General features: G+C 43.8%; 1 protein-coding gene across 2 annotated transcripts in view; it reads left to right on the top strand.

Annotated features, from left to right (window-relative positions):
* Nucleotides 1-13561: 13561 nt before the first annotated feature.
* The window catches only part of SPDEF (SAM pointed domain containing ETS transcription factor), a 59189-nt gene continuing 57444 nt past the window's right edge, over nucleotides 13562-15306 (top strand). Inside the window, exon 1 of one of the 2 annotated variants that reach the window (XM_063954900.1) lies at nucleotides 13562-13989. The gene's annotated coding sequence lies outside the window, so the exon portion shown is untranslated. The other variant, XM_063954901.1, reaches the window with a different exon arrangement.

The following is a 15306-nucleotide window of genomic DNA, read 5'->3' as shown; positions in this document are numbered from 1 at the left end:
CACAATTGGACTCTCCTTGTGGATTTGGGATTTCAAAGAACGCACAGTTCTTTGCGGTGCTTTTGCCAGCTTGAGTCTTTTCAGTTTTCTAGCGAGAGGCTGAGTGCTTCCATCCTCATGTGAAGCTGAACCACTAGCCATGAACATAGGCCAGGGCCTCAGCCGTTCCTTGCCACTCCGTGTGGTAAATGGCATATTGGCAAGTTTACGCTTCTCCTCCGACAATTTTATTTTAGGTTTTGGAGTCCTTTTTTTACTGATATTTGGTGTTTTGGTTTTGACATGCTCTGTACTATGCCATTGGGCATCGGCCTTGGCAGACGACGTTGCTGGCATTTCATCGTCTCGGCCATGACTAGTGGCAGCAGCTTCAGCACGAGGTGGAAGTGGATCTTGATCTTTCCCTAATTTTGGAACCTCAACATTTTTGTTCTCCATATTTTAATAGGCACAACTAAAAGGCACCTCAGGTAAACAATGGAGATGGATGGATTGGATACTAGTATACAATTATGGACGGGCTGCCGAGTGCCGACACAGAGGTAGCCACAGCCGTGAACTACCGCACTGTACTGTGTCTGCTGCTAATATATAGACTGGTTGATAAAGAGATAGTATACTCGTAACTAGTATGTATGTATAAAGAAAGAAAAAAAAACCACGGTTAGGTGGTATATACAATTATGGACGGGCTGCCGAGTGCCGACACAGAGGTAGCCACAGCCGTGAACTACCGCACTGTACTGTGTCTGCTGCTTATAGACTGGTTGATAAAGAGATAGTATACTCGTAACTAGTATGTATGTATAAAGAAAGAAAAAAAAACCACGGTTAGGTGGTATATACAATTATGGACGGGCTGCCGAGTGCCGACACAGAGGTAGCCACAGCCGTGAACTACCGCACTGTACTGTGTCTGCTGCTAATATATAGACTGGTTGATAAAGAGATAGTATACTCGTAACTAGTATGTATGTATAAAGAAAGAAAAAAAAACCACGGTTAGGTGGTATATACAATTATGGACGGGCTGCCGAGTGCCGACACAGAGGTAGCCACAGCCGTGAACTACCGCACTGTACTGTGTCTGCTGCTAATATATAGACTGGTTGATAAAGAGATAGTATACTCGTAACTAGTATGTATGTATAAAGAAAGAAAAAAAAACCACGGTTAGGTGGTATATACAATTATGGACGGGCTGCCGAGTGCCGACACAGAGGTAGCCACAGCCGTGAACTACCGCACTGTACTGTGTCTGCTGCTAATATAGACTGGTTGATAAAGAGATAGTATACTCGTAACTAGTATGTATGTATAAAGAAAGAAAAAAAAACCACGGTTAGGTGGTATATACAATTATGGACGGGCTGCCGAGTGCCGACACAGAGGTAGCCACAGCCGTGAACTACCGCACTGTACTGTGTCTGCTGCTAATATAGACTGGTTGATAAAGAGATAGTATACTCGTAACTAGTATGTATGTATGTATAAAGAAAGAAAAAAAAAACACGGTTAGGTGGTATATACAATTATGGACGGGCTGCCGAGTGCCGACACAGAGGTAGCCACAGCCGTGAACTACCGCACTGTACTGTGTCTGCTGCTAATATATAGACTGGTTGATAAAGAGATAGTATACTCGTAACTAGTATGTATGTATAAAGAAAGAAAAAAAAACCACGGTTAGGTGGTATATACAATTATGGACGGGCTGCCGAGTGCCGACACAGAGGTAGCCACAGCCGTGAACTACCGCACTGTACTGTGTCTGCTGCTAATATATAGACTGGTTGATAAAGAGATAGTATACTCGTAACTAGTATGTATGTATAAAGAAAGAAAAAAAAAACACGGTTAGGTGGTATATACAATTATGGACGGGCTGCCGAGTGCCGACACAGAGGTAGCCACAGCCGTGAACTACCGCACTGTACTGTGTCTGCTGCTAATATAGACTGGTTGATAAAGAGATAGTATACTCGTAACTAGTATGTATGTATAAAGAAAGAAAAAAAAAACACTGTTAGGTGGTATATACAATTATGGACGGGCTGCCGAGTGCCGACACAGAGGTAGCCACAGCCGTGAACTACCGCACTGTACTGTGTCTGCTGCTAATATATAGACTGGTTGATAAAGAGATAGTATACTCGTAACTAGTATGTATGTATAAAGAAAGAAAAAAAAACCACGGTTAGGTGGTATATACAATTATGGACGGGCTGCCGAGTGCCGACACAGAGGTAGCCACAGCCGTGAACTACCGCACTGTACTGTGTCTGCTGCTAATATATAGACTGGTTGATAAAGAGATAGTATACTCGTAACTAGTATGTATGTATAAAGAAAGAAAAAAAAACCACGGTTAGGTGGTATATACAATTATGGACGGGCTGCCGAGTGCCGACACAGAGGTAGCCACAGCCGTGAACTACCGCACTGTACTGTGTCTGCTGCTAATATATAGACTGGTTGATAAAGAGATAGTATACTCGTAACTAGTATGTATGTATAAAGAAAGAAAAAAAAACCACGGTTAGGTGGTATATACAATTATGGACGGGCTGCCGAGTGCCGACACAGAGGTAGCCACAGCCGTGAACTACCGCACTGTACTGTGTCTGCTGCTAATATAGACTGGTTGATAAAGAGATAGTATACTACTAATATTATATACTGGTGGTCAGGTCACTGGTCACTAGTCACACTGGCAGTGGCACTCCTGCAGCAAAAGTGTGCACTGTTTAATTTTAATATAATATTATGTACTCCTGGCTCCTGCTATAACCTATAACTGGCACTGCAGTAGTGCTCCCCAGTCTCCCCCACAATTATAAGCTGTGTGAGCTGAGCAGTCAGACAGATATATAATATATATAGATGATGCAGCACACTGGCCTGAGCCTGAGCAGTGCACACAGATATGGTATGTGACTGACTGAGTCACTGTGTGTATCGCTTTTTTCAGGCAGAGAACGGATATATTAAATAAACTGCACTGTGTGTCTGGTGGTCACTCACTATATAATATATTATGTACTCCTGGCTCCTGCTATAACCTATAACTGGCACTGCAGTAGTGCTCCCCAGTCTCCCCCACAATTATAAGCTGTGTGAGCTGAGCAGTCAGACAGATATATATAATATTATATATAGATAATAGATGATGCAGCACACTGGCCTGAGCCTGAGCAGTGCACACAGATATGGTATGTGACTGAGTCACTGTGTGCTGTGTATCGCTTTTTTCAGGCAGAGAACGGATTATAAATAAAAGTGGTGGTCACTGGTCACTATCAGCAAAACTCTGCACTGTACACTACTGAGTACTCCTAATGCTCCCCAAAATTAGTAAATCAAGTGTCTCTCTAATCTATTCTAATTCTAAACGGAGAGGACGCCAGCCACGTCCTCTCCCTATCAATCTCAATGCACGTGTGAAAATGGCGGCGACGCGCGGCTCCTTATATAGAATCCGAGTCTCGCGATAGAATCCGAGCCTCGCGAGAATCCGACAGCGTCATGATGACGTTCGGGCGCGCTCGGGTTAACCGAGCAAGGCGGGAAGATCCGAGTCGCTCGGACCCGTGAAAAAAAACATGAAGTTCTGGCGGGTTCGGATTCAGAGAAACCGAACCCGCTCATCTCTAGTAGACACACACCGTGAAAGTAAAATTTTTATTAAACACACTTACACACTCACATACTTACCTACATCCAACGCTGCTATTCAGGTCCACTTGTCCAGTAGCATCCACGGGGTACTTCCTGGGGTTGATTCTGAGTTGGGCGCAGCAGTAGGCATTCTTGGGTCTTTTACCGAAGTCGTGTTTGCAACATTATGCTAATGCTGACTCAAAGCCTTTCTGTGGTGTACATCCATCAGTCTGAATGTGAAAGGATTGAGATGCCCACTATCAGGATCTGTAGACACTGAAAAACCGCTTGGTGTATCGTCTTTAGATACATCGGTCCCAACACCAAAACTTGTACCAGCCTTATTGCAGTTCTCCATCTGAATATGTGAGCGATTGAGCGTCTCTGTATACAACTGCTTTCAGTGACATGACTAAGACTCACACATAAGACACAACATCTGTGTGCATCTTTTTAGCCACCCCCTGCTTTTCCAAGTCGGCCCATTCACACTTCTTTGTGTGTATACAGGTCTTGATACGTTCATCAAACTCTGTACTGAGGGCCTAATTAATATTTGTATGCATTGGCCGATGTTCACACAAAGGGAAGATTATCGGAAAACTGCGCACCTGCTGCAATCGCAATGTGCAAGTGTGCCGCTGCGATCTTGTTCGCATAGAGAACTTTGTCTTAGAGTGGTTGACAGGACGGAAGTGTTACAGGTGAGTAGTTTGGAAAATGCCAGCCTGTCAAGGCTGTTTTTCGAGGTGTGTATCTTCTTATGTCTGCATGTTCGTATGTGCAAATACATGGTGTCTGAGTCACTATTGCCATGTCCAGTCTGCATAACCACAGGGCTACCCTTAAACTTGATGATTCTCGTTTTTTTGTATATGCTGCTAAAGTTTACGCAATTCTAAATGAGTTTGTGATGAAACTGGTGGGCATCTCTTTTCATTTCTGGGTGGCAGCTTCACTTGCTAACATCAGCTTCGTAGCCAAGAGAATCACAATTGCAATTGCGTACAAACATGAATTAGGCCCTGAGGCTCTGTACGAACAATGGTGGTCATTCCGAGTTGATCGCTCGCTAGCTGCTTTTAGCAGCAGTGCAAACGCTAAGCCGCCGCCCTCTGGGAGTGTATATAAGCTTAGCAGAAGTGCGAACGAAAGATTAGCAGAACAGTGCTGGTTTTTTCATGCCGTTTCTGAGTAGCTCCAAACGTACTCCTTCCTTGCGATCACTTCAGTCTGTTTAGTTCCTGCTTTGACGTCACAAACACGCCCTGCGTTCGGTCAGCCACTCCCCGGTTTCCCCAGGCACGCCTGCGTTTTCACCTGACACGCCTGTGGTTTTTAGCACACTCCCGGAAAACGGTCAGTTACCACCCAGAAACACCCACTTCCTGTCAATCACTCACCGATCAACAGAGCGACAGAAAAGAGTCGCTAGACCTTGTGTAAAACTACATATGTTTTTGTGAAAGTACGTCGCGCAACAAATACCTGCTGCAAGTGCTGAAGCCATTTCCAGGCTCCGTCTAAGAACTCAGACTTGTGGTGCCCTTCTCCATGTACAGGAAAGTGGTGGATTTTCTGTCCTTCATCCAGAATGTAGAAGACATAATTACCTGCTTCTGACTGGTCCAGCTGCTTCACCAAATGGTTGGAGCACATGCAACTTTGCATAGACTCCTCTGGCAATTACTTAAAAAAATCTGAAATGTCACTTTTGTATTTTGTATATTTACTGTTTGGAAATATAATACTTTTTCTGCATCTGGAAACTTACTGCACACCCCTCGTACCTGGTTCCTTTCTCCTGCCTCTGCTAATCTTTCCTGTGCCTCCATTGTCTCTTCCTGCTCTAGCTGCCTCTCCTCTTCTTGACTATCACACCCTCTCCAAAACACTTAATATAATAACACAGGAGAGGAAATAAAAATGTAACAAACAAATAATGAAAACAATAAGCAAAAAGATGACAAAGTTACCCAACTCTCAGAAATCAATAATTAGCAATAGTACTAACGGGTGGCACTTGAAATACCGGCTATCGGGATTCCAGCGCTCAGCATACCGGCGCTGTAATCCCAACAGCTGGTATACCGACAGCCGGTATGCAACACCTAATCTCCCTCTTGGGGTGTCCATGACACCCCTGGAGGGAGAATAAATAGGTTGGCGTGCATAGCGCGCCATCTTGCCCACAGCGCGGCGAGCGCAGCGAGCCTGCAAGGGGCACTTTTGCGCTTGCCCCACTGCCGGCATTCGTGATCCCTGCACCGGTATGCTGGCCGCCAGGATCCCAAGCACCGGCAACTCATTCCACACCCGTACTAACAACAGTGCACTGTGGCTCTCCTGTCTCTCTAACCTAGTTCCTGAAAACCCTATCAAAGTAAGCAGCCCATTTATCATTAAATATTTGCAGAAGATAGTGGCAAATATTTTGAAAACAATATTTTTATTCTATTTTGAGAGAAAAAGTCAATAAGAGTAGCGTAAAATATGACCAACACATCATCAGTGAGCAGTAAAGAGTACACAGAGACATAGAATACACAACAAAATGACCAATCAATGCACAAAAAATCAAAAGGACATGATACTCTGAGGGCATAGGTGTAAAAATATATGGAAACAAAGGAATATCAGCAGAGTCCAGGACGGGGGGAAGAACTAAAAAGGTACCAGGGGTACCATATTCTGTGGAAGGTCGGTACAGTGTTATTTTGTAAACTGGTGATGTATTCCATTGAAGCAACAAAGTGAATACGGTTAAAAAGGGGAGTTGTTGAAGGCGCCATGGAGGATTCCCAATGTTTGGCTATGAGGGATTGAGCTGCATTACATACAGGGATTAGAAGCTTATCCTGATGCTTGCTAACCAGTGGGACTGGGGCACACAATAATGCAGTTGCAATATTACCCGATACTGGAGACTCCAAAATCTACATTAGAAGTGCCCATACTTGTTCCCAGAATATCCCAATTACCGGGCAAAACCACCAGACATGAGGAAATGAGCCAACCTCACCACAGTTCCTCCAGCAAAGATTTGAGGTCAATGGAAAAATGGCGTGAAGCTTGGAGGGTACCAAATACCACCTAGTATACACTTTGTATCACATCTCTCTGATAGTAACTCTGATAGAGGCTTTAGCGATTTGAGTCCTAATGGTGGGCCAATCCTCACTGTCAAAATTGGACTGAAGATCTGACTCCCATGCAAATTCGTGAGGTTCACGGTCGGGAGGGTCTGCGCCAGGACACAATGATAAATGACAGAAATATTACCTTTGCGGACTATTTAGTAGTAACAGAGGCGTTCAAAGGGGGTCAGCGTACGAAGTTTACTAGGGGACAATTGCGAATTGACGAGTGGCAAATATTTTGTATCACCCAAATGTCAGAAGGATCGCAGCAGAGCTCTATGACATCTGCTGTGATCCCTCCATTTTTGACAGCAGCTGCAGCCCCCATAGGTTTCTATAGGGGATGTGATGCTGTCAGATTTAACAAACTCATTCCTGAGTATGTACTCTGCAGCTAACGCCATCTGCAGATGGTGTTAGGTCGTTGTAACCTATGGGCTACACTTCGCAAAAGTAATCAGCAATGGTGGTCACACATGCGTGGTTAGTGGAGAAGCCCCCCTAGAGGTCCGAACACATCGCAGGGACGGGATCCTTTCGGAGCCACCTGTCCCTGTGGGTGTAAAGTGATACGTCCGGGCAGAATAATCGCATACTGCAATGCAATGTTGAGAATGACTTTCCATAGCTGAATAATTAATATATCCAGTGAAAATTTACGGTGATGTGTGGCGATTTAAAACTAGCAACAACCACAATTTTTAAAATATTTCCCCTTAAGTTAAAACATCTTCATGCAGAGGAAAAATAATGGCATTATACATTTTTATTTGAAAAAAACAAACATAGAAAAAAACATAGCCATTGTCAGGGGACAAAACTTGAATAAATAGAACACTAACACATGAATTTTCCACAGTTAGTAACTGTGAGTTTGGTCAACATGCAATTTACTGTTTTGTTATAAGGTGGAGATGGAAGAGCCTGGGAAAAACCATGAAACAGTTGAAGGGGTGGGAGGGCCTCGGTATTGTCATTTCTGATGAGCAAACTACAGTAGATGGGTGCCGGCAGCTTTCATCATTGGGAAGGCTACTCCAGACCCTCCAACATGACCCGCCCCACTAGGTACAAAATGCTCTGTTTCTGGACTTCCCTCTTAATTTATTATTGCAATCACCTGTGAAGAAACAGCTTTCTTATCATTTAACTAGTTCAACACAGGTGATGGAAATCATACATGAAGAGGGAAGTCCAGGAACAGAGCATTTTGTACCTAGTGGGGCGGGTCATGTTGGAGGGTATGCTACTCTATACTATAGATAATGAAGTGGGTCAGTTCTTTACACTGAGCAGCATGTTTCTGCACCTTTGACTATGGGGTAAAATAAAATCTATCTACTCAATGCTTTTTTCCTGATGGTACTCAAGTTTACACTGTACTGGCACCTGGAAACAGGAAAATCTAAATCAAACTCATTTCAGAAATGAATAAAATAACTGGCTGTAGTTTTGTACATGGAATGAAAGCTATTATAAAGTCTATATAAACTTGTAACTTTAGGTGAGTGACCTTTTGCTGAGTACTTCTACCTTAATTTATAGAAGAACAGCAGTTTCTAATTAATACAGCTTAAAGGTGTCAAACTGAGCATTTCTCTGGGTCTTAAGGTACATACATGCAGTGTGATGTAATCTTACGATTTTGACTATATAGTCAAAATCGTAAGGAAAGTTAGTGCAAGTCGCACTGTGTGTACACAGCTTGTGCAGCTTGTGATACCGATGCGCACTCCCGTGGGGTCGGGTCAGTATCTCAAGAAAAGATAGACTGTGCAGGCAAGTAAATCGTCACTATATTATGTACAAAATCTAGTACATAGTATAGTCAAAATTGGCACTTAGTAAAAATCTCACATAGTCAGTATCAGTGGTTCTGGGCTTCGGGGAGTTCAGGGGAAATCGCAAAGTCAAAATCGGAGATATTCAATATCTCAGTAGCGCACGCAGTGGAGGTTTCTGAGTACCTGGAACCCCCCAACCCCCCACCTATGAGCTGAATTTTCTTTTTTTGAGATGGAGACAGATGTGTCTCCATCCCTGCAAAAGCCGCAATCGCAACCGTGGACCTGCCACAGCAGCAACAACAGAGAGCCATGTACTGTAGTTCTCTGATCACAAAACAGAATGTCCAGTGGGAGCTGCTGGCTGTGCACAAACAGCAGCTCCCTCCATCCTCGTCCTCACCGTCCTCACTACTCACAGACCTAGGATGCATAAAATGTATGTATGAATGTGTTTAAATATATATATATATACTGTATATATATATGTATATTTACTGTATATATATATATATATATATATGTGTGTGTGTGTATGTGTTTATACAGTATGTGTGTATGTGTGTACAGTATGTATATATGTATTATATATATACAGTATGTGTGTATATGTATGTGTATATATATATATATATATATATATATATATACACACACACACACACACACACACACACACACACACACACGCATACATACATATACATGGAAACCCCCCCTGGCTAAATCCTGCGTTTGCTCCTGTATCTCACCGTGTGTGCGCACCTTTAGGCTGGGTACAAACTGGGCCTAATTCAGATGTGGGGGTATATGTAATAGCGTGCAGGATGTCAGCCAAGAATGATACCCTGTGGTTGGATTTGCTATGATTGCTGCTTCCAAGGAAGCAGCAGTGAATGTGTTGTATGGTCAGGTGCGGATTGGGATCAAAAACCAGCCCGGGAAATTTATGGAAGCAGCCCTATTAGGGGTGGGGTCTGTTGAGGGGGTGGAGTCTGTCAAGTGGGCAGGGTTACTGCTCAGAAGGCCTGACAACAAGGAAGAATCGGAAGTGCATGCCGCAGGTGCACTGAATTTTTTTAGGGGTGTGGCTTCATGGGGAAGGGGCGTGGCCACATAACAGTGGCAATTCACATTACACCACACAGTAGTGCAGCTTATATACACTGCACCAGGTAGAACCTCCTATACACACTGCGTCAGGTAGAGTATGTTATACGTATTGCGCCAGATAGAGCACATTGTACACTTTGCGCCAGAGCACATTGTACACCTTGCATACACTTTGCGCCAGGTAGAGAACGGTATACACTTTGTGCCAGGCAGAGCACATTATACACTTTGCGCCAGGCAGAGCACATTATACACATTGCGCCAGGCAGAGCACATTATACACATTGAACCAGGCAAAGCACATTATACACATTGCACCAGGCAGAGCACATTATACACTTTGCGCCAGGCAGAGCACATTATACACATTGAACCAGGCAAAGCACATTATACACTTTGCGCCAGGCAGAGCACATTATACACATTGCACCAGGCAAAGCACATTATACACTTTGCGCCAAGTAGAGCACATTATACACATTGCACCAGGTAAAGCACATTATACACTTTGCGCCAGGCAGAGCACATTATACACACTGCACCAGGTAAAGCACATTATACACGTTGCGTCAGGCAGAGCACATTATACACATTGCACCAGGTAAAGCACATTATACACTTTGCGCCAGGCAGAGCACATTATACACACTGCACCAGGTAAAGCACATTATACACATTGCACCAGGTAAAGCACGTTATACACATTGCACCAGGTAAAGCACGTTATACATATTGCACCAGGCAGAGCACGTTATATATAATGCACCAGGTAGAGCACGTTATACACATTGCACCAGGTAAAGCACATTAAACACATTGCACCAGGTAAAGCACATTATACACATTGCACCAGGTAAAGCATGTTATACACATTACACCAGGCAGAGCACGTTATACACCAGGTAGAGCATGTTATACTAATATATAAAATATATATGATGCAGCAGGCAGACAGGCACACTATATAATTATTAAATGTAGAAGAGTAGACAGTACTTACTGACTGTCACACAACTGGTGTGTGACGCAGTCAGAATTAGCTGGCTGCCGCGTCCAAGTTTTATTAGCAGCCGCTCCTTTGAGCAGTGTGACGGAGGGGCTGAAGGGGAGGCAGAACACGTGATGTCGCTGGCGGGAGGCGGAGCTGTCAGTAATGTTGCCCCTCATTAGCTGGCCGTCACTCTGCAGCAAACATAGCTTTATAGTTAATCCTAAATCATATATAAAATCCGGGTGGTCTTCAGTTTGCCAACTGTCGGGATCCCGGCGCACAGTATACCAGCGCCGGAATCCCGACAGCCGGCATACCGACACTATTTCTCCCTCTTGGGGGTCCACGACCCCCCTGGAGGGAGAATAAATAGTGTGGCGTGCGTAGCGCTCCACCGTGCCCGCAGCGTGGTGAGCTGTATACCGGCGCCGGAATCCCGACAGCCAGTATACCGACACTTTTTCTCCCTCTCGGGGGTCCACGACCCCCCTGGAGGGAGAATAAATAGCGTGGCTCATTTTTGCATTGTGTACTTCATGCAGTGTAGAGATGCACATTGGAAATACAGTATATTGGTATGCATTGTGATATATTTCCTTCTTTAGAAGTGATTATTTAAGGACACGCAAACCTTTGTAAAATGGATGCTACCAGCACCCCCTATGCAGGCCGCCGCCAGCCGCTATCGTCACCCCCTAAGCAGGCCATTAGCCGCGATCACGGCAGCCGGGCAGCGTTTAGTGAAGCTTCTGCGCATGCGCACAAGCTCTGTGAAGCATTTAAAAAATGTCCGCCGTCAGAGCAGCTGCGCATGCGCAGAAGCTCCGATGGTGGCCTTTTTTTAAATGCTTCACTGGGCATGCGCAGAAGCTTCACTAAACGCTGCCCGGCTTTCATGATCGCGGCTGCGGCTGGCGGCGGCCTGCATAGGGGGTGCGGGCAGCCAATGAGGGGATGCCGGACCGGCCAAACGGAATCTGGTCTGGCGTCCCGGCACACCAATCCGCCCCGGTGATGCAGCAGGAGACATCTATTACAAGGAGACATCTCCTGCTGCAGTAGTGATCCGACCTGTGTCCTAGACGCAGCATCAGATCACTCAGTCACCATCAGGTGGCTTACAGCACCTAATGTGCCACACAAGGTGCCCATCACTGAGGCCAGGAAATTTCTGCCCTATGATGTAGATCCCTGACCTCTTCCCACCCCGTAAACAACGTTGACACACCTCTGTTTTTTTAAATGGAGGCCGTCACTGTGCCCCATTCAAAGACAGTCTGCTGTCATCCTGTTTCAACATCGCAGGATCCGTTTGCGCATGCACAGAACGGGTCCTGTGCATGTGCAAAGTACCAAACTTCGGTAGTTTGCTCATGACAGTGCAGGAACGACCCCACCTGAATTATCCCTCCTAAGCGATATATCGTTCATACAGCTGACAAACGATATATCGTTAAGTATTAACACTGAAATGTCTGTGAACAATATCTTGCAGATATATCTGTACATCTGCCAGTCTATATGGACAAGCTGGTCGACAGGGCTGCAGACACTTGGCCTGGGTACTTTCGGGGGCACGGCCTAATTGCAGGAGGCATCTCCAGGCCCCTTTAGAAAATTGAATTTAAAAAAAGTATTTGCCGGGGTGCTGCATGCTGATCAAGGGGGATGCCATGAGCACAGGCAGACCAGCCACCCTTGCCCCACTGCAGCAGAGCACACAGCAGCATGTGATGAGCTGGGGAGAGAAGCTGCTGCTGCCTGCTGACATGTAAGAGGAGGATCGACGGCAGACCCTGTTCTCTGACAAGCCCCTCAATCAAGCCCAGACTCGGATAATTAGTACCCGCTCCTCCCCTCTCAGCGGCCCTGCTGGCCGACCAACCCATGTGTCGACAGCAGGAACCGCCGACAATGACATCACAACTGGGTGGCATATTTAAATGCCTATCCGGTTGTGATGTCTGGCCAGACATATTGTGCGGCCGATCGGTCGGCAGTCCATTATGAAAGTGTGTACCCAGTCTCAGATGTGACAGGCAGGACCGCTAAGGCCAGGCACATAACACCAGATACAGGGCATACTAATTCACATATTCATTTCACCATCAATCATGCCCTATCTTCTTCTATCCCAAGAAAAAGCGGAATCTATATTTCTGTTAGCTGTGAAGGTACATAATGCAAATTTTACCACAAAGACATGTCCATACAAACTCACAATTATGCCATAAACAAACAGAACATTAATCTGTCATAGCCATATGAGATAAAGGGGGACATTTATTTACTATGCAGTGATAAGAGCGGAGAAGTGAGCCAGTGGAGAAGTTGCCCATGGCAACCAATCAACACTGAAGTGACATCTATAATTTGCATACTATAATATTATACAGAGCTGCTGATTGGTTGATGGGACAACTTCTCCACTGGCTCACTTCTCCACTCTTATCACTGTTTAATAAATGTACCCCTAAAACTTTCAAATCTGTACAGATCTCACTCGTAACCAGAAATGAATTAATGTATCCCACTACTAGTAACTAGCTGTTAAATGTTTTAATAAGCATTTGTCAAAGTGTGAATAGTTGTGTAAATGTGTCTAAATGTTATCAGGAATTTATGTATAGTATATCTATGTATATGTTATATACTCTATGCATTATGTTAGAAAGTTGTTTCACAGTCTTTATCTGTTGTTTGCAAATATACCCAAGTATTTGGCTACCTGTCACTGTGTCACTGAAGGGTTAAGCGGGCAGGTCCTGCACCTGCTAAATGTGAGCACACAGGGTGTGTTTACTCAGGTACGGGACAGCAGCACTATATAAACTAAGATGATTCTACAGGAGAGATCAGGAGAGAGATTGAAAAACAAGAAAGAAAGAAGGGGAAAAGAAAATAAGAAGTAAACGGGGTATTAAAAAAAAAGAAAGTTTAGAGGTAAAAACAAATATGCATGGAAAGAGTAAGGAGAAGGCAGAAAATCAAATCAAGAAAAGGTGACAAAGATAAGAAGATTCACAAGAAGGAGGAAAGAAGAAAAAATTAAAAACAACAAAATAAGATGGAGAGTCTTGAAAATAAGGAATAAGCAAAAGCAAGACAGAAGGTAGAGAAATGCTAAGAACTGAAAAGTGCAAGTAAAGAAAGAAGGAAGAAAAAAGTGGGAGAGACATCCCTTACACCAGGGACACGTGTCTCTTCCAGGATTTAAAGCATCGTCAGCGAGAGACAGAGGGAGGGGAGAGGACCTTAGAGGAAAAGAGGAGGGAAAGGGTGAGGAGAGAAAAAACACTAGGTAAGAGAAGGAGATAATATAGAGGTAAAAGACAGGTGTCATAGAGTTGACACAAATGACACTGTGACACCCTGCAGTTGGCACCTTATATTCTGGACAGGTAAAATGATATCTTTACTTTCAATATGGCAAATATCCATTAATTTTTCAAATGAAGGGAATAATTGAGCATAAAACTGTATTGCAAGATTTGGAAATCTATTTTCTGTGCTACTTTCTTTGGTGCTTATTGCCGTGTTTTACGATGTACAGATTTTGTATATACCTGCTAAGTATTAGTTTTTTGTGTTGAACCTGTTTTCTGGAAAATAGGTTTTACGTTTAATATTATGTTGTTTGTTATTAGGGGATAAAAGGTGTGGATCATTCTGGCATTTTCTGGATGTTCCTAATCTATTTTTCCAGCCTGGTCCCATTAGATCCTATAATCTGTCAAGTAACTGGTCAGATTAGAGGCACTTTGTAGAAGCCTGTTCCTCCTACTATGTCCAAACCATGGTGTCCACTATTTGGTCCCAAGCAAAATGATGTTGCTAAATATGTACTTCAATAATAATAACAGACAATATGCTTAAGTGGCACAACCATTGCACAAATGCGTGTAAAAGTAAAGTATAGTATTTCACTGTTCGTCCCTTGTGAATCTTCGTGTCATTGTGTCTGTGTTTACAGAACGCTCTGCTGCAAGCTCATTCACTTTTTGAAGTGTTTCCAGGAGGTGCTAACCCTAAACTTCCCCTGCTAGTTTAAGGGGAAATCCTACTTACAGTTATTTGCCATCTGCATGTCCATAATGCATTTACATTGCGTATATTCATAAAGAGCACCTGCGTCATATGTCCTTTTAAAATCGGTGCCATCTATACTGTCCATACCCATATCACATATGCCGTAAATTTGTTACCTATACACAAACCTGCAGATTGTCACAGTATATTTCCACTTTTTATCATGGCAAAATGTATCTTAATTTAAACTGTTCTTTAGGATAAAACCAGTAATGCTTTACAGAAGGGACTTACTCTACATGTTTTATGGTAACATAAGTGTTAAAGATAAACTATCCTGCAGGGATAAACCATTTGACCTTAAAACAGTCATGGCTGCCACTTTATGTCTCCATTCTACATCTCTTACCCCTTCATAGAAGAGCCTTTCATTATGCAGAGCGTGGTCTCCTGTAACAGGCTTAGAAATGTCTTTATCTCTGTTCAACCACTGGAATATATGGGATTTTGATGTTTTAAACACAACTTAGCAACGTATACAGCACAAGCAAAAGTGACCAATTCACAGCATATCATTTAGATAAAACAA

The sequence above is a fragment of the Pseudophryne corroboree genome, chromosome 2 (assembly GCF_028390025.1).
Source record: "Pseudophryne corroboree isolate aPseCor3 chromosome 2, aPseCor3.hap2, whole genome shotgun sequence".
In the NCBI taxonomy this organism is placed as follows: Eukaryota; Metazoa; Chordata; class Amphibia; order Anura; family Myobatrachidae; genus Pseudophryne; species Pseudophryne corroboree.
Note: the sequence above shows the minus strand (reverse complement) of the source record. Positions and strands in the feature narration are given on the sequence as shown.